Source organism: Pteropus alecto, unplaced genomic scaffold (assembly GCF_000325575.1).
Source record: "Pteropus alecto unplaced genomic scaffold, ASM32557v1 scaffold98, whole genome shotgun sequence".
Lineage (NCBI taxonomy): Eukaryota > Metazoa > Chordata > Mammalia > Chiroptera > Pteropodidae > Pteropus > Pteropus alecto.
Window position 1 is genome coordinate 10687309 of NW_006443570.1, and position 24671 is coordinate 10711979.

A 24671-nucleotide genomic window follows, 5' to 3' on the forward strand; every position below is an offset into this window, starting at 1 on the left:
TTATAATCATTAAAGACAGGCTGCTCAAGTGGAAAGCCTTTTCTACAGGTCCTCGAGGGACTGCCCTTTGGGCATCCTCCCCACCCCACTGGAGCCCCAGGCAGTGAGTGTCCATTCAGCGTGATTGGGCAGTAAATACTGATGGATCTTAGGATGCCCCAGCGCCCCACAGCACTGCCCTCAGCAGAATGCAGTGGTCTTTCAGGACTGAGATCAACCCTGTGGCTGTACTTTCTAAAGGTCCCCGTGAGGACTTAGGCTTGGGAGGGCTTCCTTTCTAGCAGACCTGACCCCGGAGATGCTGCATGCTCAGCCTTGGTATCCAGGACGTGGCCAAGGAAGGTGGTCTGGTCCTCAGGAGAGAGGCAGTCCCCTCTCTCATGGAGCAGGATGGCCCCACGTCAGGGAGCCCCCAGTCTGGTATGCAGTTCTGGCCTTGGAGAGGTCATAGTGTTTTCTTTTAACAATAGCACGTTGTACGGAAAACGTTCACTGGGCCTGTGGTGAGTGGAGTCACTTACAAGACACAAGCAAGGACCTGACCCCTCCGGCAGGGGCAGGCAGGGTGGGAATTAGTGAGTGAGCACACACAGAGCAGCAGCGCAGTGGGTGGCTGGGTACACGTGGGAAAAATCCAAACTGGTTTCTCTTTTGAAAAGAGAGAGAGGCGGACGTGCCTCAGGGGCATAGGCAGTCACCCAGTCAGACGTTCTCAGGATTAAACCAAGAAACACTTGGAGCCACCAAACTCGATTGAAAGAGTAGGGATCATTAGCGGGCGCCACACTCCCTGTCTTTATGTCCTTCTGGTCCTCAGGGTGGGGAGGGCTGGTTAAGGAAGCAGGGGCTCTGGCATTGCCCGTGGTGGCTGCCTCCCTAGCCGAGCAGTGATGGAGGTGACACCTGCCTCCCAAGGGCTGTGCACGCAGCCGCTGGCTGGCTCGATACAGCATTCGTGGGTCCTGGTGGTTCTGGTAGGTCTCCCCGTCTGCCGCTCCTTGCAGGTTCTAACCTGTGTGGGACTGGAGTCTGAAACCAGCTAATTTAGGAAAGAGGCAGCAAGACATGAGTGTTAAAACACCACCTGCTTCAGCCAAACCATAAACATTTGTCTCCAGCATTGACTTCCCCTGGTCTTCTAAAGCAGGGGTCCCTAACCCCCGGGCCGCGGACCAGTACCAGTCTGTGGTCTATTACGTACGAACCGGGCCACACTGCGGGAGGTGAGCAGCAGAGCAAACAAGAGAAGCTTCACTTGTATCTGCAGCCGCTCCCCAGCGCTAGCACCGCCTCAGCTCCACCTTAGATCACCAGGCATTGGGTTCTTGTAGGATACCAGTCCCTGATGCTACAAAAGTTGGGGACTGCTAATTCTAAAGTACTTTAGAGACTCGGGGTGGAGGCGCTGTTGAAACGCCCATTCACTTCCAGAGGGGGTCAGGCACCCCACCTTGTGTCTGAGACTTGAGGCCTGAGCTGGGGCAGTCTGCTGAGGTCTCTTCATCGGTGAGGCTGTTGCAGCCTGGCAGGCAGTTCACACTGGCAGAGCAAGAACCGCACAAGCCCCGGTGACTCACCTCATCACATCATGGCCTTTCCTTTCCTGGGGCCCCTCTCCCCTTCCTTCCTTAGACACATGCAAACAAGCACTGTCCCTCAGGACCCCTGGGGTCTGGAAGAAACAAGAACCTCACCATAGCTCCAGAAAGTTCCTTCTTTGCCCTTATGACAAAAGCCTGGTTTCCTTGGCCACCAGGCCCAGGCCCACTCAAGGCTGCCCCATCCCCAGAATTTATACCAGGCGCATATGGTATCAATTCAGGTAACTCCCCTCCTCCCTTAACCCACTTTCTCAACCAGCTGGCCCTGGTCCTTGCTGAAGAGGGGACAGACATAACCACGGACCCAAATCAGGGCCGTTAATAAACGAGCATCAAGATGGAAAGAGAAGGAGCTGTTTTCTGTTGAGTGTGTACCTCAGCGTAAAAGTATATACAGTCCCGGCCACAAAGCCCTCCTCAGATGGGCCCCCTCTGGGCATTTGGGGTTTTCTCCCCTCACTGATCTGAATGGGGGTTATGAATCTCCAGGTTCGCCACTAACACATGATGTTAGGGGTTTCGAGCCAGCCGGTAGTGATGTTAATCTTTTTTAGGGGAGTGTGATTTGACCAGAAGCTTGGACCATTCTACAAAATTATTAGTCTCAAGTCTTTGGTTCTCCAGTGCATCAGTTCCCTACCTGAGATACGCTGGTATTAACCGGCAGATATCAGCACCAGCCAGTCAGAAGCAGGTTAGGTTTGCGAGAACAAGCAGAAACTGCAATCTTATAGGACTGACAACTGCTATAACCGACACACAAGACATTGACACTGACTTCCCTGTCAGCCCGGGGAATGAGCAAATAGTCTCCATGTATCTGTGTAGTATTTAAGATGAGCCAGGCAACTCTGGATATGTCAAGACTTGTAAATACCAGGCTGAGTTTGTACCTCTCAGTAATATATTTGTATGTATGTATATGGCGACAGGGAAAAAGAAATAACCATCGTTGATGCCCTCTTAATCCTCCCCCTGGTTTTAAAGCATTTCTTCTCCTTCCCTTCTGAAATAGACTGAATTTCAGCAAAGCTTAAAAAATATATTATATATAAAATTGATCGTTCCTGCATTTGGGTCCCTGAGCTGATTTGGTTTTAATTTAGTCGTACAGTTCTCTCAGGTTGGACATAATTGCTGGCCCTCTCTATCTCTCTGTCCCGCCTTCAGGCTAAGCTCTAGAAAAAAAACTGGAGCCAAGGACATAGTGGCCAGGCACACTGCTGGAGTGTAATCCCCCTTGCTCTGTTCAAGACGTGCCATAATAATTCACAGCTGAGTGTTTCTCCTTTCATTATCAGAAACAAGTTTATCTTTTCATGCTGACTTTGCTCATTCGATCATCTGTATTAATTTATAGTGGGCACAGAAAGAAGTCTATGGAGTGAGGTCCCTAGCTCTGTTCCCAGGAAGGCCCTTGGCTGCCCAGCTCCCATTTTTCAGAACTTTCAAGCAAGGAGTGGCTGGCCGTGAAGAGGGACCCATGCAGGTCTTCACTGTTGACGGCCAGTTGGACCCAGCATCCATTGAGCACCCAGTATTATGGGGGAACATAGATAAGTCACTGTTGCTCTGGAGAACATAGAGTCCCAAGACACCCCCGAGAGCCACCCGCTTGTCCACACGCCCAGCCTTGAGGAGTCCCTTGCTAATAGGGAGACAGATCTATGTGCTGTGGAGTTTTTAATCAAGGCAGACAGAGACGATGGTAGAAGTGAGTGTTGGAGGGGACAATGACCCTGACCTCTTGTCTCCGGCGTTAGCCTACCAGCATAGCTCCTCTACACATTACTTTCAATCAGTTTCTTTAAATTCTCTAAAGTAAACAAAAAACCCTAAAATCCAGTGTGATGAATTAACAGAGCCCTGGTCTCAAAGAATATCACGTAGTCTCATGTTCTCGGTCCTGCACTGTACGGGGGGCCGGGGCTAGGAATGGGGGCCACCAGTCAGCCCATACTCCCTGCTACCAGGCCCTAGACGCACGTGTAATGAATTCTATTTTGGCAGCACATTACCGTCTGAACCGGACATAGTAAGAACAGGCCCACCATTGCATTCGCTTCACCCTGAGCGGCACATGCTCTGGCCCCAGAAATGTGCCAAGGGCACCAGGGCCTCCCGCCGGAGATCAAACCTGGCAGCAGCAGATGATTCACACAGTGGGTGACTGGGATTGTCTTGAGGGCTGGCCTCGCCCTTTGGGAAAATGTGAAACCCCCCCAAACTGGGATCTGGGTCCAAAGCTGGGTCTTGGCTGGATCCTGGCTTGTCCTAGATATGTGGGCTGAACTCACCTGGAAAGGACTTTATAAACAGTTCCTTCCTCTGGATCAGTTATAATCCACTTTTCAGACCTGAGAGCCACAGGTGCCCTCCCAGCAGGGCCCCCCTCACAGTCCTAGGCTCTAGCTTTCTGCCTCAGGTCCAGTGGCATCACTTAAGGATCATACAGAAATACCTGGACATCCAAGCCTCTCCTAGACCTACAGTGAAGCTGTTCTAATTCTCATTGCCTGCCCCTACAATCTCCCCTGCTCCCCATGACTTATTCCACCCTCAGCCCGGCCCTTTCTGACCCCACCTGGGCAGAGCTACACTCAGGCTGTGCGCCAGCCAGAAGTAGGCATCTCCTGGGCTTGCCTTAAAACCCCGAGGGCAAAGGTGCCCAGAGCTTTGGGTCTAAGTCAGGTCTAGGTGAGGGACTAAGCCTGAAGGACAGACCTTTGCTAAAGTCTCAGGGATAAGATTCTCTGGCTTTCCTCAGTCAGGGTGTTTTGGTTTATTTTGTTGTTGTTTTTCCCTTGATGGGCAAGAAATTCTTCCTTTTAGCCGATGTAAAATGCCTCTCACTTTAACTCAAATGTATTTCTTCTTTCTGGCCTCAGTGAGATTTCATGTCCTTGCTTTCCTGCCTCCATCCTTGGAGTTCTTTCTTCAGGTCCAAGATGATTAAATGCATCAAGTGGACGAATTGGATCCTTTTGTAAATCACCTCCTGATTTGTATGGCAAGCGAACTGTATTTTCCTATATCGGATTTTCCTAAATCTACATATGGCACCTGCTTTGTTGGGCTCTGCATATGCAGCTGTTTCAAAAATAGGTGTATTTGTTTTAAACTCGGCAAATCACAGAGTGCTTACTCTTATTCATTCTCGCCGCAGCCCACTGAGAGTCAGGCTGACTGAGGCAGGCAGCACTCACATATGAGGACTCCAGTAAGTAAGGGGTTGACACCGAGGTCAGGGCCGGGTCACACTCAGGTCTTCTGACTCCAAGTCCAGTGCTCCCTCTCTCCACATCCTGGCTGCCTCCCTGAACATGCTGGCTACCTGGATGGATAAGCACAGAGGATGCTGGGAGACGAGGGTCGAGGTGAAGAGGAGCTTGTCCAGGATTAAACCGATGCTGTGGGTGCTGCCCAGGGCAACTGATGGAGAAAAGTGAGCACCCGAACAACCAGCCTGGTGCAGAGCTTGGTCCAGGCCACTTAACACTCACAGCTTCTGCTGCAAAAAACGCCAAGCTATTTGCAAGACATTGTCCTCTTCTGAGACAGGAATCGTAATGTCCCACTTATAAATCTCAGCTCTTTATTTATTCAGCAATATGTACTGAGAACCTTCCCTACGCGCGCACGCACACACACACACACACACACACACACACACACGCCTGAAGAAGGGACCAGCCCTGAACTGACTGCTTCTTCCTGACAACTGCACCCTCTGGCGGAGACCCACAGCCCACTATTTCGCCCCTGGCTGGGGGATATCTGCAAGGTGACTTCGACCTGGGGCTTAGGCATTGGGAGGAACAAGTTTATTTAATAATATAGGACTTGGGATTTTAAAGCTGCATTCTAATACAGTGCCTTCTCTATGCCGATTTTAGTGTCATTTGATGGAAGATGACTGAGTGGGGAAGGGTGATTCAGGCCGAAGAAGAGCTGCTTATTGTGAAATTTCCTTCAGACCAACCCTTAAGCTACAGGCCTAGGCACATAAGACCGGGAGAGGTAGCCAAGGAAAGACAAAATACCACCAGCCCTCTTGTCTTGTAAGCCTATGGAGGGGGATGTCTGGACAGCATCCTTCCATGGGCATGCCGCATCCTGTCTCCCAGTCTGCTTCTACTGGCTGAATTAGTCTCTGCGTGGTTCTCCTTGTGCTGGAAGGAGCCAATACTGAAACCTCCCTTATCCCCAGCCCCTAGATGGGTGGGCCTGCCCACCATCTTCCTGGATCCTCATCTAGCCAGAGGAAAAAGAAGCCAAAAAATCTATCTTCCACTGTGGCTCCCTACTCCCTGAAACAGAACAGGCTGGTTACTTGTTAGTTACTTTATAGGAGGCGGGTCAGGTGCCTGGGTGAACCAGGAGTCCACTATCTGAGCTCTCTCCATTTTCCCTAGCCCAGAGGAAAAGAGTGTGTTAGACCAAGATAATACCGCCTTTTGAACATCTCAGCTTGATATTTGCCTCTATGAGTGAGAAGGGCCAAATGTTATCTGCAAGCTTAATCTTCTATATTCAAAAATCCCATCCTCTTTGTCTGCCAGAGCCTTCCCAAATCAGCCATTCACTTGCTCTAAGCCTTTGTGATTTTTTTCTCTATTTAACCTGTTCTTTTCATCAGCCAGTTTATTCATTTCTTGGCTACACCTTCCAAGGGGCCTCACCATGGGGCCTCCTGCCCCAGAGGGCATCTGAGGTAGCAGCTTCTCTTTCCTCTGCTGAGTCAGAAGCCAAGCCCCGCTTGGTGTGGTCTCTCTTTGTATCTATCTTCTTGTCCCCATCGCAGTCCCCTACCAGCCTGGCTTCTGTGCATTGTCACTACCATCTTCCCATCCAGGGACCATCCACGTCTGGCTCTTTAACCCCCACCAGCAGTAGGGAACTGCAGCCACAGACTCCGGGCAAGGCATGGCCGAGAGGGGAGTACGGCGGTCACAGGGCGGAGACGGAAATGCTGAGGGGGCAGAGAGAGAAGAGCCTTGTGAGGAGCTGTCCTTCGGAGCCCTGAAAATGTGTGCAGCCCAGATGGTCTGGTTCTTCGACATTAGCCATAGCCCAGAAGTGACCAGCCCCAGACTCACCTCGAGCTTTAAAAATCAATGAGAACGTACTTTTTTGCATGTAAAAAAAAAAAAAAAATTTTTTTTCATTCTGGAAAAGAAAACCTTTAAGCTACTAAGGAAAAATGGAGATGAGACAATATTAACCTGGTTGACAGACTTTGGCCCTCACTGGGGAGGAGATGATGGAATTTGGGGGAGGGTTAAGGAGGGGGCCCAAGGCAATGTCTCCTCCCCCTGCCTTCTCCCCCCACCACTCTGGGGACCAGTGGGTGTGAAGTCCTGCCTCTGCAGGTGCATTCCTAGCTCTTCTTCTCAGTCGAATTTATATCTGAAGATAACTAACGGCAAGCAGGAATCTCGGTCTGACATGCTTTAGCGATAAATTGGTTCAATCAGTATGTTCTGCATTCATACTTCTTTGTCTTTTTTTTTTTTTAAACAAAAGGAAAAAAAAAGTTTAAATCCCCCTTTCCTTCTACTGCAGGAGGTGAGTGTGTGGGTGTCCTGTAGAATATCATTGGCATTCACCCAGCTTCGGCCCCAGCCTCCAGATTTGCCATCCCCACCCCATCCCCTCCCTCCATCCCCTGCTCTTCACCCGAAAGGGGAACCTCTGCCACCATCATTACGGTTACGATGAGATGCCCAGATTTTCTTTTCCATGACATACCCCATCCTCCGACCACGTTCAGTATGGACTGGACAACTTTCATGCAGAGACATAAATGGGAAGGGTGGAAAGGGAGGGAGTAGCCAGTGGGGAGGGGGGAAGTGGTTTGGGGGGGCTGGAGAATGGAGATCTTTTTTGTCTTTTTTAAAACAAATTTGTCATTTAATGGATCCAAAAGCAAACAAACAAGAAAAAGTGAAACAAAAAAAAAAATCAAAAATCCCTTCCCCAAAGATTTTTTTTCCTAGACACAAATTGCTTTGTTTCCTGTCACGTTTTAATATCAATATTAACACAATGTGTAGTCTAAAACTAGTTCCTTTGTAGTTTGCATGGGATGTGAATGCTGTCTCAACGTGCCCAGATCTAGACAAGACTGCATGAGCATCAATTCAGATGTGAAAAAAAATCTCTCTCTTTCTCTCTCTCTCTTCCATATATATCTCTATTTCTATTGTGATAATTTGGTGGGCAGTGAAGCACCTCCGGTTGGTTGCCGTAGTGTGTTGAATGATTGTTTTTTTATTCTCTATATTTTTGGAGCTCCGAGCTTCTTAGTAGTAGCCTGGGCTGAGTATTCTTGAGTCCCTGCTAATGTTTTCGCATGGCCTTGGTTGAGTGTTAGAAGTTGGGCCTCAGCTGTTTTTCTCGAGTGTTTGGCTTGTGATGACCGGTGCATGCCTGGCTTCTGGCCTCATACCCAGCTCTATTCTCTGCACACCAGTCCTGAATAGCTACAGTGCTCAACCGAATTTTGGCGCGCCCGCTTCCCCGGCAGGCTCCAATCCGGCGCGGCCCGGAGGCTTCCCGGGGGCCAACAGCCCAGGACCTGTCGCCGATCTCTACGGCCCTGCCAGCCAGGACTCCGGAGTGGGGAATTACATAAGCGCAGCCAGCCCACAGCCGGGCTCCGGCTTTGGCCACGGCATAGCTGTAAGTACCTGTCCTCCCCTGCCCTCCTGCCCCCGCCTACCTGCGCATCTCCCGTGACCTATGGGGAGAGTGTGCTGGAAAAGCCCAGAGTTGGGAGCCGAGGAGAGGGCGGTGGGTCCCCATCCACGTCACATCAGCCACCTGGGGCTGAAGCTCTTCTGTTCAGATGTTACCTGAGCACCTGTGGGCCAGGGCATGTGATGGAGTGGAAGCAGTGTGAGCAGGTCAGGTGCAGAGCACCACTCCATCATCTTCAGCCCACGCAACCTTGAGCCACTTATATAACCCATCACCTCCCTCACTGAAAAAGGAAAATAAGTCAAAAGATTAAGAATTGATGGAAATAGGTTATGTCGCCTGCTGGCACACAGTAGGTCCTCAGTGTCAGCCCCTGATCTTGACCTCTGCCTTCTGGAGATTGTCATGTGGGCCTGGACCTCAGCTGCAGACCCCCCAACTCAGAGTAGCAACCTTAGTCGTTAGAGTCCCCCAGCCAAAGGTCCAGTGGCAGTGCTGGTGCCTGGGATGTGGTGTGGGGTGCAGGTCCTCCCCAGGAGGTTCCCTTTGCTAATGTTTCTTAGTTTTTAGGTTCCAAGTAAGTTCCCATTCGTGTTCTTTAGCTGTGCCCCACTCCAAGGCCAGATGCATTTGATATTTGTAATGCTCTGTGGTTCTATAATCTGACTAATCCAGGCCATGGAAATTTGCTTAACAGATTTGCATGCTGTTTTCAGATTGTATTGTTCTTTCCCCTCCCGGTGTGTGTGAGCATGAATGTGCCTGAGCCCACTCGCTCACTGTCCCATCCATTTGGGAAACAGAAAATCGGCCAACCTCTCCCGAGCCAATCTGAGCATTCTGGAGGCCGTTTGGCTTTGAACTAAGATGGGAGTGTCCGCTGTCCCAGGTCCTGTCCCCCTCAGGAGAGGGCTGTGCTGGGGAGAGCAAAGCCTGTGCAGACAGTGTGAGGCACCAGGATGGCCAGATCCTGCCCCTGGACTTGGGAGCCATACACACACACACGCACACACGCACAGTCTCACACGTGTATAATTTCTCACACAATCTCTCACACGTGCATGCATTCTCTCACACGCACGCACGTACGTGCATACACACACTTTGTCTCACGTGCACAATTTCTCACAATCTCTCACACATGCATACATTCTCTCTATCCCTCTCACACGCACACACACACTCCTGCCAGCCCTGGCCTATGCAGCTTGGGTCCTTGTTCAGTTCTACTCCCAAGCCATTGTCACTTAAGTCAGCAGTTTGATGAGTCAGACCTCCTCGGATCAGCTGTAGTACCCAATCCAGAGTGTTATCATTCAGCCGAGAGCTGCATCGGTTTGGGAGACCGTCTGTCACCATGTAGAACACAACTCATTTCCATGTTCAGCACCCAGAAACACAGGCCCTGTTTGTTCTTGAAAACCCTGGGTGTCTTGACCCGTGGGCTGTGATGGTTTTTGTTTTGTCTGCACGGGCTTGCTTCCTCCGCAGCCAGAGCCGTTGGGACTGTGGACAGAGACACTGTCATCTCTACGCTCCAGGAGTCAGGGCAACAGTGTCCCTCATTTGGGGCATGAGCCTCCCTTTCCCATCACGCACCCACCCCCCTGAATCTGGCTCTCGATTTTCCCCTGGGTCCGAACACAGGCTTGGGATGGGGAGTGGGGGCTGGAGGGGTTGGAGCTGGAGAGGGTGTCATCATCCTGGCCCTTCATGGCACGGTGTCTCAGAATTACATATTCATGCTGGCAACCACAGTCTAGCCCCAGACATAATTTCCTTTCCCAGAATATGACAATCTGTTCCATGTATAGCGTGCTGATGACCTTAACAATTGTGCAATTTTAGGGACCTTTGATTGCAACGGCCTTTACAAATGGATACCATTGAGCAGGTGCTTTCGTTGCCATCCCACTCTGAGGTATTACCTTCTCTGCCATGTGTCTCCGCCCTGCCGGGCGTGTCCGTACCTGTATGTGCCCTGGGCATGCAAGTACGCACGGGCCCGGATCTCGTCGCATCAACATCTCTCCTCTTTCTGGACCCCTTTTCAGGGGGTGGGGGGGCGGGGCAAAAAAAATCCCATCTTTTAATCTCTCATCCCTTTCTCCAGTTTTAATCATGACCCCCACTTTTTATTTTTTACTGTCTTTTTTTTTTTCTTCTCGATTTGGTTCTTTTGATTCCTTTTCTTCATCTTCCCCTCCCCTCATCTTTCTTTGTCTTGAAATACAATCAAGAGCGTGGGAAACTGGAAGGAGATCTCGTGCTGTGCCCATCCCCTCATCCCAGGGGGATGAAGGCAGGGGAACACTGGGCTTCTGCCGGGCCTGCGGTGGGGGCCAGGCCTCCCCGCAGGGTCCTGGGAGCTGACGTTGAGGGTTGCTGGGCCCTTTCGGCTTCCCGGAGCTCCCTGGCCTCAGCCAGTGGGTTTCCTACAGTCGAACAGCCAGACTCCATCTTTCAGTGAAAAGAAAACATTTTTGCCAGTAACTACTGAGTAATTATCCAGATTACCGCTCGAAAAGCAAATTAAATTAACGATATCACCTGCGTAATGTGGATTTGGATCCCTGCCAGTTTCCTAACCTTTTTAAACTGAGCTCCAGTTAATTAAACATTTTTTAAATCACTTTGATGGGGCTATGGAAGGGGTGGAGTGGAGGAGAGGGAGGTTGGGCCAGTCAGTGAGGGAGCTTCTTGTCATATTCTCATTTGAAAATGAATCTCTGTCGTCGTTCTTGGGGAGAGCACAAGGAAGTGAGAGGGATTCTCTCGTGAAAGCCAAATGCGTACTCCGTTAGCACATTAGTTTGGGGGTTGGCACATGGGTCTGTCTCTTTGGAAGAGAGTGACAGTAGAAGCCTGGGAATGGGTCCCACTCGGAAAATCCCAGCTAGGACATGAGCGCCTATCATCCTGGGAGCCAGGACTTAGCAGAAGCCAGGCTGGAGATGGATTCACTACTTTGGTTTGCAGTTCGTAGTACGCTTCTCTTGTAGAGGGCTCACTCTCTACAAGGGGCACCAGGCCCCCGGGTCAGCCAGGAATCTAGAGTGGGCTCAGTGGGGAGACCAAGTTAAGTTGAGCTCCATAAATTTCTTTTGGATTTCTCTAACGTTGCTGCTAAGGAATCACCTTAACTAACGCAACTGCCTCTCTTAACCAAATAAACCATGTGTGGACTCTCCCCCCACCCCTCGCCTCCACTTCCCTTAGAGCACTGACCCAGCCATTGCTGGCCAGAGCCAGAGGCCACTAACAGTTTGAAGGAGAGCTACTGACTACTAATTAAACTGGATTTGGGGCCCCAGGGAAAGTAAGGTTCCTCTGAGAACAAGGTAGACTGAGAAATCTGGGAACTTGGGAGGAGGAAGCTGGCACCGGCCCTTTGTGGAGTCAGATGATGAGGGGTTTAAACCACCACCAAGTGCGGCAGATCCACTGGGGCCGCCAGCACTCCTTCCCTTCCTCCCCTGAAAAACGAGGGTGGTCTAGGGCTTCCACTTGTAGCCCATGCCCTCCAAGGCCACTGCAGCCTCTCCATGGGGTAGGGGGTGGGGCAAAGCTGCTGCCAGCCCATCCCCCATGCAGCTTTAGGACTCAGTTTCCACAAAAGGAGGAAATAACTGAGAGAGAGGAGGTAATGACCCATCCCCCTCCAAAATGGATTAAGTGAGCCCACTGAGTCACGTGGCTGCACCAAAACACACACTTTCGTGCCATCAGATATTTAGTGCAGATGAGGGGCCCTGTCTCACAGTCAGTTAGGGGAGACTCAACTAGCAAGTCTATGACTCCTGGGCCTGTTTTTATTTCCTATAACCAAGGCTGGTTATTCGTTGTGGATATTTTAATAAGTGACCCGGCCTTGAGTCTTTAGTACGCAATATGATTCTTTTCAGTGGAAATTTGCATTTTTAGTTATTGACAGTCAGAAGTTTTTGAAACGTGTAGCTTTGAAAGCAGAAGTTAAACCAGAAAAAAAGCGTTGCTGATCAATGTGTATTTCACCAGTCTAGTCGAAAACACAGCATGACCACATTTGCTGGCCGCGTTTCCTGCCATTACCTCCAAATTCTACAGTACTGTATCAAATCAGCAAAATGAGTTGCACAGCTGCCCTCTCCCCAGCCTCAGGCATGGCTTAGGTGTCAGATTCCCAAGCTGTGCCACCAGCAAGCTGTTTAGCCAGGCCATTTCAAGCATGTTCAGGAGCCCCATGTAGTCATACTTTGAAAGCGAGAGTTAAAAAGTTGGAATAAATCACGTACTTGCCTAACACTTCTTCTTTCTTCTCCCCCCCCACCCCCGCCCCCCCACACACACTTTTATGTTCTCTTCCGGGCACCCCCGACCTGCTACACCCTGCAGAGCATACCTGGATGTCCAGGCAAGACTGGGCGAAGTTTCTGAGTGGCCCTTTGTTTAGGTGATGTCATCAGACCTGGACCCCCACCAGCCTCACTCCCCATCCCAACCAGAGATGGCTCACTTCGGATCGAGGGTTGACTACATCTCATCATCTCATGAATCTGCTGTAATATAAGACAACAGCTTTTAAATGTATATATAACCCATGATTTTGGTTTTGTTTTGTTTTTGTTTTTCTTGATGGTTTCCCTTCCCCTGCTCTCATGTCCCTTCTCCTTTTAAATCTCTTTGAATCACATTCAGTAGTGATTTTGACGTAGTCCAGTAGTCATATAGCTTTAATATCTAGTTAAAAGCTAACCATAGTATAATTGTTATATTAAGGTATTATTTTTTTCTTAAAAAAATTTTTTTTGCTTGTGTTGATTGTGTTCTCACTTTTAAAGGATGCTGAGATGGTAATATTACTCTCAATATTTTGGTACCAATTCTGAGACTGTATGAATTTTCAGGTAGAACTCGAGCACACTTGGAAGCGAAGTCGTGAAGTGTGGAGCGGGAGGTGGGCGTGGACTTTCTACTTTGCATTGTATAAGAAGTGAGATGTAGTAGGCTAATTAACAGACTCGACGGCAGTTCTTTTTTGTGATGTCTCTTTGTTAACCTAAGTATATCTATTTTCGGCAATAAGGTAAGGACGACCATGTTTCGAGTGTCCTCCTTTTCTATAAGTGCTTTTTTTCTGTTGAAAGAGGTGATATTATAAGGTTTTTTGAAATTGTGAATTCTAAAAAAGAAATGTTGTAAATACAATTCCATTAACTACATAGAAACTATTAAGAAAGAGAGAATCAAATATTTTTGTGAGGGAGTCGGTCCCAGGCAGTTCGATGCTCTGTGGAAGGAGAAGGGAAAGGAACGTGAACCAAGCGAGTTACTGAGACTGGAGAACACCCAGCTGCCAGGACGACCCCGGGAAAAGTTAGAACACTGTTTAGCTCCTTTTGTCTGTGTGATAGACCTAAGAACTAACTCTATTAGCATCATACCAGCATATTAACCTCTCGTCTGTGCACAGCTTCAAATGTTACCGTCTAGTTAGATTTTTATTTAAAATATGAAAAACTGCTTTTCCCAAGAAGTTTTTTAAAAACAAAGCTACAATTTTAATATTTAACATATTTAAAGTTTCAAAGCACACCTGTTTGGCTTGGGTGGGGAGGGGTGGGGAGACATCCTTTTTCAGTCTTAATTTTTAAATATTTGATCATTTTCTATTGTCCAATCATTTCAGCACCTCCAAAGGTCCCTAGGACACTTTGCCTCTCTTCTCCCCCCCTGCCCCCCACCCACCCCCAGCTCTGGGGGGCCTTGGGCCAGGAGTGGATAAGCCTGCGTTAACGAAACCTTTTCTCCATTCACTTTCTATTTACAAATTAGGAAAGCAACCTTTTGGTTTATATATTTTTTTTAATACCTCAGTGCTGCAAGTATCACCAGAGAGGCTATGGAAGAATTTTTTTTTTAATTTATTGTAGATGTAAACAGAATTTTAAAAATAAAAAGTATAAACATCGCTGCACTGTGACTGGTGGGAAAAACTGACAGTTTCCTGTTTGCACATGTTAACATTTGGCTGTTATAATATATGGTCCTCAGTTGGGGAAAAATACTTATGATGAAGGATATTTTTTAATTTAACTTTTTTTTAATATTGGTAATAAGTCGGCAACAGCAACTATAGAAGTACAACTCAATAGATGGCATTAAAACATATTGTAGTGTGGATATATATTTTTTCCTTTTTTAAAATGTGATATTGCCGTTTTATTAATATTTTTTAAATTGTTACGTTTATAAATTTGGTACTTAAGGCACAGCCAGTATGAGACACTGAATGCGACATTTATTATAAAGAGCTGCTGCACTCCTATTTTTATAAATTTTACTAACAAAGTAGATTAACGTAGACATTCACAGACATGGTAGGGCAAATGCATCTTCAAACAAAAGGCTCCAAAATGCTAACTCGGAAAGAAAGAGAAAAGGCCTTTTTCAATTCTAATTAAACAACAACATTTAAAAAAAAAAAAAAATCATGTTCTTTGTTTTTCCAATAAAACGTTAGGTTGTTTGGTGAGATATTTTTTGTTTTTCTTTCTTTCTTTTTTTTATTTCCAAACAACCAGGTTAAGTAAAATGCTGGGCGCTTTTAAAATATCCAAACTTGTTCAAGTAATAAAATAACAAAATAGAAGTTTTATTTAAAAAAAAAAAAAAGAAAGAAAAAAAGAGACAATAAATTCCCAAAATTCAGTGTCTAGACTAGGGAATTTAATTACTATTTTGTCCATGTTGGTGATGTACTGTACTACCCTGCCTTTCTCTGCATCCCCCATCACCTCATAGAAGACTCTTTGTTGATCACTGTCTGTTAATAATGTATAAAATGGCTATCTTGTAAGCGTGCTGTCCTGGTACTAGTGTAGTGACTTTTTTTCTCCTCTTTCTTCTAGTACATATTGATAGGTATAATGTAATTAAGGTTTAAAAAATTAGACATAGTTATTCAGATTTAGGACCAGTAAGGATAGAACTTTCTCTTATTTATAAAAAAAAAAAAAAAAAAAAAATGCTAATCATTTTGGGGCAGTTTTTTCCTTTCAATTTTTTTTTTTCAATTTCAGGTTTTAATTTTATTTTTGCTGATCTGATGTGGTTTCAACTAACCCAAGGTCTCACGATGTTCAAATGCCAGCAGATTGCGGCGTTTTGTAGATTCCCAGCCCCCCCCCAACTGTGAAGGGGTGTGCCATACTACCTTAAATGCTAATGCTAGATATGCAAAACTGGATTTTTTTAATTTATTTTTTAAAAGAGGGAGGCATGGTATATTAAAATGATTTTACTAAGAGAAAAAAATATTTTTTTAAGAATGCTCAGAAGAAATTGATAATCTGTGTGAATATGTTTTAGATGTTTATAATACCTTTTGAAGAGACCCAGTAGCCCATAGCACAAATCTCGTGGAAATCTGACATGTTTTAATGTGGCTACCTAGGTTAAGGTTCACGTTAGTCCCCCCACTCATCTAGAAGTCCATTATGAGAGATTTTTGTAAATTATGTTAGCACTGATGTTCAGCCTTGTCTTTGTTTCAGTTAAGCTCAGTGGCGAACATGGGAACCATCTTTCGCCTTCCCTGGGGGAGAAACCCTCTTGGCTGATGGTTTTTCCCTTGGAATCATAATATAGCCACCGGGTGACTTTCTGGCTTCCAGATCCATCTGCCTGGGACCCCCAAACTCCTCTCCTCCCACGCAGGGGAGAGTGAGTGGCATTAGCTCCTGGACCCATTCCTGGTTCTGCCTGGATGTGGAGCTGATGGGGATGACCGAGCTCTTGGTCTCCTGTCCAGGAGATTTCCCACACCTGGTTTGTGGCCTTCCTCACACCCATTGGGAAAACCAAACAGCCTCTCACTCTATCCCAGTCGCTCATTGGCTTGATTCAAACGAAGCCCCGACAGGCCTTTGCGTTTCTATCTTTCATAACCTTCATCTTAATTTGAACTCATAGCTTGGACTTTAAGGTAGCATGGCTCTATTGCTGTCAATTTAATGTTTCACTGCACAGCAATTCACAGCCAGTGAATGTTACACACATCTTACTAGACTAGTATAAAAATCATTGGGTAATTGTTGGTTCTAATGACCTGAAAGGTGTTCTGTTTTACTTTTGTTTTCTTTTTATTTGTTTGGGGTTTTTGTTTATTTTCTTTGGTTTTTTTGTTTGGTTGGTTTTTGTTTTTTTTTTTTTTTTTTTTTGGTTTTGGTTTTTTTTGGTTTTTTGCTCTTTTTTTTCCCTTCTTTTTTCATTTGGGGATCTTTGAAAAAATATTGTTTTGGTTCCAAATAGAAAAACAAAACCTGTTTTGATCTTTAGTGCAAACGAGGGCTAGGGACTTAGCCACCACCACCACCACACTGCTTCATTCTGCCATTCACTCACTGCAGCATAATCAGAAATAAAGCAATATAGTTTACTACATTTTTTATTGAAGGTCAGCCATGCTTTCTGTATTATATTGCATATGAAATTGTTTACAAAAGAAACACTAACTCATACTTCTCTTTATTGGTTGGGAGTGGCACGCAGGGACAGAGGGAGGCTGGGGGGTGGGTGGGGAAGGGAGAATTTTTTTTTCTGGGATGTGCTTCACCAGCCAAGCTACCTTCCAAGGAAGGCAAAAGCAAGGGGAGAGCAGAGTGGGAGCAGAGGGACAGATGCAGGCAAGCACACTGAGAAGAGACACTGGCAGCCTCCCCCACCCACCCCACCCTAAGCAGAAAAGAAGCAGAAGTCAGCTCAGCCCAGTCCTGGGCTCAGACACTACACTGAGACGCTGTATGTTAAGCAATACTTTAATACTGTAATATGTTTGTTTCCTTTTTTCTTTTTTGTTTTTTACCAAAAAAATAATAATAAGTTAACTAAAGCTCAAAGAAATATAAATAAAACCCACCCCTCTGGGGAAGCAACCTTAATCCAAACACTCAGCTATCAAATAATCAGAATGTATTGTCTCGAACAGGATTTCATTTCCAGGAGGCAGGGGCGCGAGGGGGAGGGGGATGGGGACTGAGAGACAAACGTTCCAGAGCCTCCCCAGAAGGCGCTCTGCTACTGTATCTGTACATACTGTACCATCCCATGTGGAATCTGTGAGTGTCCTCTTGAGTAGCGTGGGCTAGCCAATCTGCCGTTCATGGTGTGTTGTAAACTCGAAATTCCATATGTAATAGGATGCAAGTCTAAGCGTTTCATGTGGACATAAATGTATCTAAATAAAACTTTCCCTAGCACTGTGGCTGACCTCACCCTTACTTTTATACTTTAGTATGAAACTGATGACAACTTTGGTAGTGAGTATTTTTTTTATATATATACATATATATGTATCTATATATATATATATCTCAAGCATCTTTCAGGTCTTTGTGTGTGGCTTTCTTAAAGCCCTGTTGTAAAAAATTACTATGTGGATGGCAGTCTCTCACATCACAGATGTGGAAAGTATAATTTTATATTTGTATTTTCAAATAAATAAGTTTGTGAAAGGTTTCCATCCTCTACTGTGGTCCAGAAATCAATGTGTTTGTCTGACAAAAAAAAAATAAAATAAAATAAACTGTTTTGAACAGAGTCGTTTGGAGTGTTTTCACTTGCAGAGGAGGGCTGGAGTCGGGGAGAGCTGTGGTTTGGTTTAGTGGGGTATCACCAATCACACCTGCCTCCCCTCACCCCTTGGCATGAATGTTGGCCGCAGGGCCTCTAGCAGAGAAGTACTTTCCCTGTCCCCAGGGAGTTTGTGGGACTGTGTTTATGAAGTGACAAGACAGCATTGCGGTGGAAGAACAGATGAAAGAGCGCCTCGGAACCCATGGGTGGCAGGGAACAGCCACCAAAGGTCCTGTGAGATTGTAGGACCCAGGCAGTAGAAGTGTCCCAAAGGAGCTAAGTGGCTCTCCAGGTTGCTGGCCTCAGCTCGGTATCCGCAGCCTGCCGGAAAACACCGAACCGTGTTCCATGACCCTTGAGTATGGCTGTGAAAGGGCATCGGGAGCCCACCCTTTGCCCTCAAGGAGCTAAAAGTTTTGCTTAATGGACCGAATTTTGTAGAAGCAAAAATAAAGCTGTAGAAATAGATCATGTACGGTTCCTCCACCTTCTGGCTACCAAATAATTGAAACAGTTTGTTGAGGGCAACTCTTAAGACCTGCTGGAAGCAGTCAAGGCAGGACCCGAACCAGGGGAAGTCCTTGGCTTTTAAGCACTGGAGATAAAGAACCAGGCCAAGAGGTTTTTAAGGGACAGAGCGTGGGGCCCGAGAGTGTCCTTGTGGCTCTTTTGTCAGACCTTGGGTAAAGCCCTAGTTCCCAGAGCGTGGCCTTCTTGGGTCCCTCCTCCAATTTCTTGTCTCCTGCTTATTCCAGCTTTATCTTGTGGGCATTTCTGCCACACAAAAGACCGAGAGGAGAAGTTGGAAGGTGCCTCTCTTCATCTGAGGCTGGAGACAGGAGAATTGGGGTTCAGGCCCACCTCTTGTGTGTCCACAGGCAAAGCATCAGCACTCTACACTGTCTTGTCACCTCGTTCAAGGACAAGAGAGTATAATTCCTGTTGTCCTGCAGAGATGAAAGATCAATCCAAGAGGAGTGGGCCAGAGACAGGAAAAAGCTCATCTCCATCCTCTTCATCCTGATTGTTCAGCTTTAAGGAAGATGAGGCCCAAACCCATTCCAGAATCCTAAAGAGAGAATAGGGAACAGGAGCATCACATGTATGCTAGACGGGTCACACATGTGGTCTGGTTAGTCCTACATGTGCTATGTGATTGTGTACTCTTTAATGTTCAAATAAGATAGGTAATTTGCCTACAGTCATAGAACCACTGAATGGCAGAATTGAGATCTCACCTCCAGGACATCCTGCCCCTGGTTCAAGCCTGGTGACAAAGATTACCATCAGTGTTGAGTGTGCTTGGTGGAGGTGAGGGTGTAACCTAAGTGTCCACCTTAGCCAACGGAATGTACGCAAAGAGGCAGAAAAATATCATTGATCTAGAGAAAACTAAGCTTTCAAGAAGAAACACTGAAAAATAGAAAACAAATCAACGAAAACTAGAAAAAGGGGGGAAAATGACATTAAGACCAACAGAAGCATAATAAAGGAGTGGAAAGAAAGGGATCCATCATTATCCAAATATGAATAGATTGAATTTTCTACCATTATAAAAAGATGTGTTTAGAAAAAACAAAACTTAGTTATGTGCTGTTATAGAAACACACAAATGATAAGGCTGAAAATAAATGGGTGGCAAAGAAAAAATAGGCAAATGCAAACAAAAAGGTCAAGAATTGAAATGTCAGTATCAGATAGGGTGGAACTTAACATTAAAAGCATTTGCTAGGATATTCTGTAATGGCAAAAGACATGATGTATCAAGAGGATATAGAGATGATAAACCCACTACCTCAATTACCAGAACTAAACATTTAAGTCAGAAACTATTAGAACTGCAAAGAGAACTTGGTAAAAATTGAAATACAACTATAGAGACTTTAATACACTTCTCTCAGAACTAGACATGTTTAATAGACATGCAATAGTAAGTGATCATCAGACTATATATAGAATCTTTAAGTAGATAATGTATTTTTGTTGTATATTTATGAACATATACAAAAATCAACCCAGTACTTGGCAATAATAATAAATAATAATGATTAAGTATTGATTCATAGTAATGATATTAACTGATTCAAATAAGTAGCAATTTTATTCACATTCCATTATCATAATTCAATTAAATTAAAAATTAAAATGTGGCTATGACCATTGTAACTGCACAGAAAATAGGAAGCACAATTCTGTACATCCTTAGATCAAAGAGGAAAATTTTTAAAAATACAAACTGCTTAGAACAGCAACAAAAAGCTCACATTGTACCTGAACCTGTAACATCCTGCAAAAGCTATACTCAGAGGAAAATGCATAGCTTTAAAATTTTTCAATAGAAAATTTTTTTCAGCAAAGACACTTACTATACATCTTAAGGTAGCAAACAGCACCTAAAGAACTAGAAAGAAGAAATTGGTGGAAGCTGAAAGCAGTAATAGAGAAAACAAAGTCATAGAAGGGATAAGTAAATCCAAAAGCTGGATTTTTTACCAAGACTAACAAAATAGACAAATCACCTTGAATAAAGGGAGAATGAGCTAAAATACGCAATATAGGGAACAAGAAAAGAGACATAACCACGAATAACAGAAAGGAATTAATACTCAGTGGAAACAAATCTAAAATTTAGAGGAATCAAAAAGTTTCTAGCATGGGAAACTTTCTAATATGGGAAAATAGACTGGCTACAAATGGTTTACAAATCACTGTTAATTCCAATGCTATTTAAACTATTTCAGAAGGTAGAAAAACACAGAAACCTCTTCTGTTTTACAAAGCTAACGTAGCCTTGATGTCAAAACCCAATACAGAAATAAGACCGAAAATACATCTACAAACTTATGAACTCAGATACAAAAATTCTAAATACAGAAAGCAATTGCATACAATATAATAAAGACCACCAAACCCAATGGCAATTGTTCTAAATGGTTAAACGCAGAAGTTATTTCAATTAAAATAAGGAAATTATAGGGGTGTTGTATTCACTATTAATACTCAATAATGTCTTAGGGGTTCTAGGGAAAACAATAAGATAAAATAAATCATATAAACATTGGGAGGAAAAAGTAAAAATATAATTGTATTCCTAGAAATTTCAAGAGTCCAACTTTCTAAAAATACATAAAAATTATTACTGAGATTGATGAAAACCTTTGGTAAGGATGTGAGATATATATACAAAAATCCATAGAACTGTCCAATGATAAGCACCTAGTAATAAAAATAGGAAAAAAATATTTAAGGATAGATTTTATAAGAAAGGTATATGATCTATGATAATCAAATTATAAAATATTAAAAGCCATAAAACAAGATCTGAAAAATATGGAAAGATCATATTCTCAAATGGAAAGAGATCTAATCATAAAATGTCAGTGCTTCCAAATTTTACGTATACTATGTATAATTCCAATAAAAACCTTCACGGGTTTTGTTTAGTTATTTAAATAAATATTCAAGCTATATAAAAGAAGAAATGTCCCCAAAATAGAAAGAAAAGTATTTAAAAAGATAATGAATCTTATCTATATCACTAGATATCAAGACTTACCTAAGTCGATTTATTACTTTGTTCTCATCAATGTGGCAGAGGTATAAAAAGACTCAAATAGATTAGTAGAACTTAATAAATAATTTAGAAATAGAGAAATAAGAATTTAATACTCTATGGTAGATGTACTGAGTAGATTAATTCCATTGAAAAATGATGGATTACTTAATGTATGGTACAAGCACAACTGGCTTTCCAACTAGACAAAAATAAAAGCTGACGTCCAACCTACATTATTCATAAAAAATAAATTCTAGTTATATTAAGGATTTAAATGTAAAACTTAAAAAAAAATTTCTCAAGAAAATCTATGCCATTCATGCATGACCAAGGAGCTTTTTAACTAAAATCAGAAACTCAGAAGCCATAAAAAATTATATCTGACATTAGGACTTTAAAAATTCTCAAATTTTTCATATGGCAAAGAAACTTAAACTTAAGAAGGACCAGTAAGAGATTTGGGGGAAAAAAATATTTGTAATGCAGAGGACAAAGGTCATAATATATACACAGAGCCCTTACAAACTAACAAGACAAAGGCAACCCATTAGATACACAGGTGAAAGATAGGAATAAGTGATTTACGGAAGAGCCAATCCAAATGGCTCAATATTTGAAACATGAAAGCATGCTCAAAATTACAAATACAGTGGGAAATAAAAATCCAAGCTATACTCATCAGTCTGGCAGAAATTGAAAAGAGCTGTATTTATTACCTGTTACTATGAGGAAAAAGATGCTCATATATTGCTGCTAAAAATGCGGTGTTTTGGTCTTTTGAGAAAGCTTGTTCAGCCTTCACTAGGATCATGAGGGACATTCCCCATCTCTCCCTCATCAGGATCATTTGAGATTGCTTAATCAGAAGTGCATTTGTAAGAGCTTTCCCACCTTCCCACATCATCCGCCTTTTCAGAGTCTTGTAATATGAAGAAATGACTATATATTATTTTCTGAATGTTCTGTACTCTCTCTCCTTCAAGTCCAAGGGATACGTCCATATGTCAAGCCTCCTCTGCCTCAGCTATTATGGCCTACAGTATTATAAAGGCCCTCTCCCCAGGATTCTTATCACATCCAGTTAGCCAGTCAGTTTTTCACCAATGGTCAGAATTAACTTCGGAGCGGCCAGATGTCATTCCCTTTACCCCCTGAGAGGTTAAATTATTGGGCAGGAAGAAAGCAACAGGTGGAATAGATGCTCCTTGGAGGGCATGCATTCCTTGTCTGCAGATGCCCTCTGCCAACCCTCCGAAGGCGGATGGGGGCCAGGGAGTCCCCTGGGGGAAGGGCAGGAGTTTGTGTCTGTATCAAGCAGCCTGGCTCTCCCGCTGCCCTCACCACCCCTCCCACAGGTCTCTGGTTAATTGCTGTGACATGTCAATGGACACTCTCCGAGGAGAGAGCAGGCAAGCCGGCCCGCAGCATCCCAGCTCAGCAATCATCACTGATTAAAAACTAGTTACAAAGCAATGAAGATGGAATCCTGCATTAACCAAACGACCCTATGGCCGAGCCAGATAGATGGCAGCGATTATGAGAGCATCACTTACGACGTCGGCAAACGTTAATGACTGTTTGAATTTCCAGGAGATTTACAGGGTAGTGACAGCATTTGGCTGCGTGGGACACTGGCTCTGGTTCCTGCCCAAATGTGCTTGTGTTTACGGGTTTCTGTGGACTCGTCGCCTAGCCAGAATAGTCTAGCTCAGCTGAGCCTTTAGATGGCTCTAATCTGAATATTTGGGCTTGTGTAAAGTTGCAATTTATCATATTGCCAATTTTCAGAGACTCTGAATTAGCTCAGCCACACTTAATGCTGAAACCATCCCGAATATAATTTAATCTTTCTTTAATGATTCAAAAGGCGCTTTGAAGTCTTGCACTAATCAGAGTCATGGTTATGAATATCAGAACTTGATATTGAAGAAATGTAAAAGTGCCCATAAAAAAATTAGGTGAAGGAGATTATGGAAAATAGCACATGTGGATGTTTCTGTGAGACTATTGTGTCGGGGGGCATGTGTAAGTACGGCGTGATAGGAAGGCTGACCTGACTAATGCTTATGTCACCACGTTCGATGAAAAAGGCAGCCTTTCTCCTGGGCTCTACCTGCTCCCACACCCCTCAAGGAGAATTTGGTCTTTTCTCATTTGGGTCTTAATTGTGCAGATTTGGAGTGAGGGGAAGAATTGTCCTGCCCGGGGAAGGCCCAAAAGCCCAAACAGAATCTCCTCTAATAAGTTAAAAAAAAAAAAAAATAGCAGATATGTAAGGTAAGAGGGAGGGGAAAGGCAAGAGCTTTCTAGAGCTGAATTTAGAAGGTGAGAGTGGAGAAAGAAGCTGCCATGATTGTGAGTGTGTGTCTGTGTGTGTGTGCGCGTGTGTGTACATGTGTGTTAAATGAGGATAATAGTGCCTGCTTCATTAGGTTGTTATAAGATCTAAGAAACCCATCAAGTTCTTTCTCTTTCTAATGCAAAAAAATTTTTCAATAGAACCATGATTTGGATTTTTTTTTAAACACTTCAGGAAAGATTTAAATTGCCTTTCAATAATTTTTGGATGTAGATAGTTCCTTGAATATACCCCCACACAGAAACAGGGGCAAGAAGTCGGGAGCAAGAAGGCCTGGCTTCTTAAGGGTTTTATAGCAGTGTCATTTAGGGCGAGAGACACATCTCTTAAGTCTCCCCAGAAGTGATACCCAGTAGCAGGGTCAAGCAGGTGGTGCTGGGCCAGCTTGGGAAGTCAGCTCTAGAACTACCTGAGGCCATCACTTCTGTACTCACCTCTCCCCTAACCAGGACCCTGGAGGAAATGGAGGCACTTAATCATTGGAGTAGGAATAGGACAATGGGGTGGCTGCTGAAGCCTTAAGAAATAAAAAATGAATTGCTGTGAGTCTGAGTCATCGAGGCAGCTGCATTTATCTCCCCAGGAGCCAGGCCTGGAAAACAAGGCTGTGCATGCAAGCTGGGGCTAGGGCTCTAAAGCAGCCAGTGTGGGAATCTGGGGGCAGAGATGCCTAAGGCCTCCCTTACCATAGACTCCAGCTCTGTAGAATTGCAGGCCAAAGCAATTTGCCAGATTTTGCCAGAGCTCGAATCCTACCCCTGCCTGCCCCCGCCCCACAACCCCTATCAATGGTCCACAAGCATTTAAGGACCCACAGTGTGTACCAGATTCTGCTTCA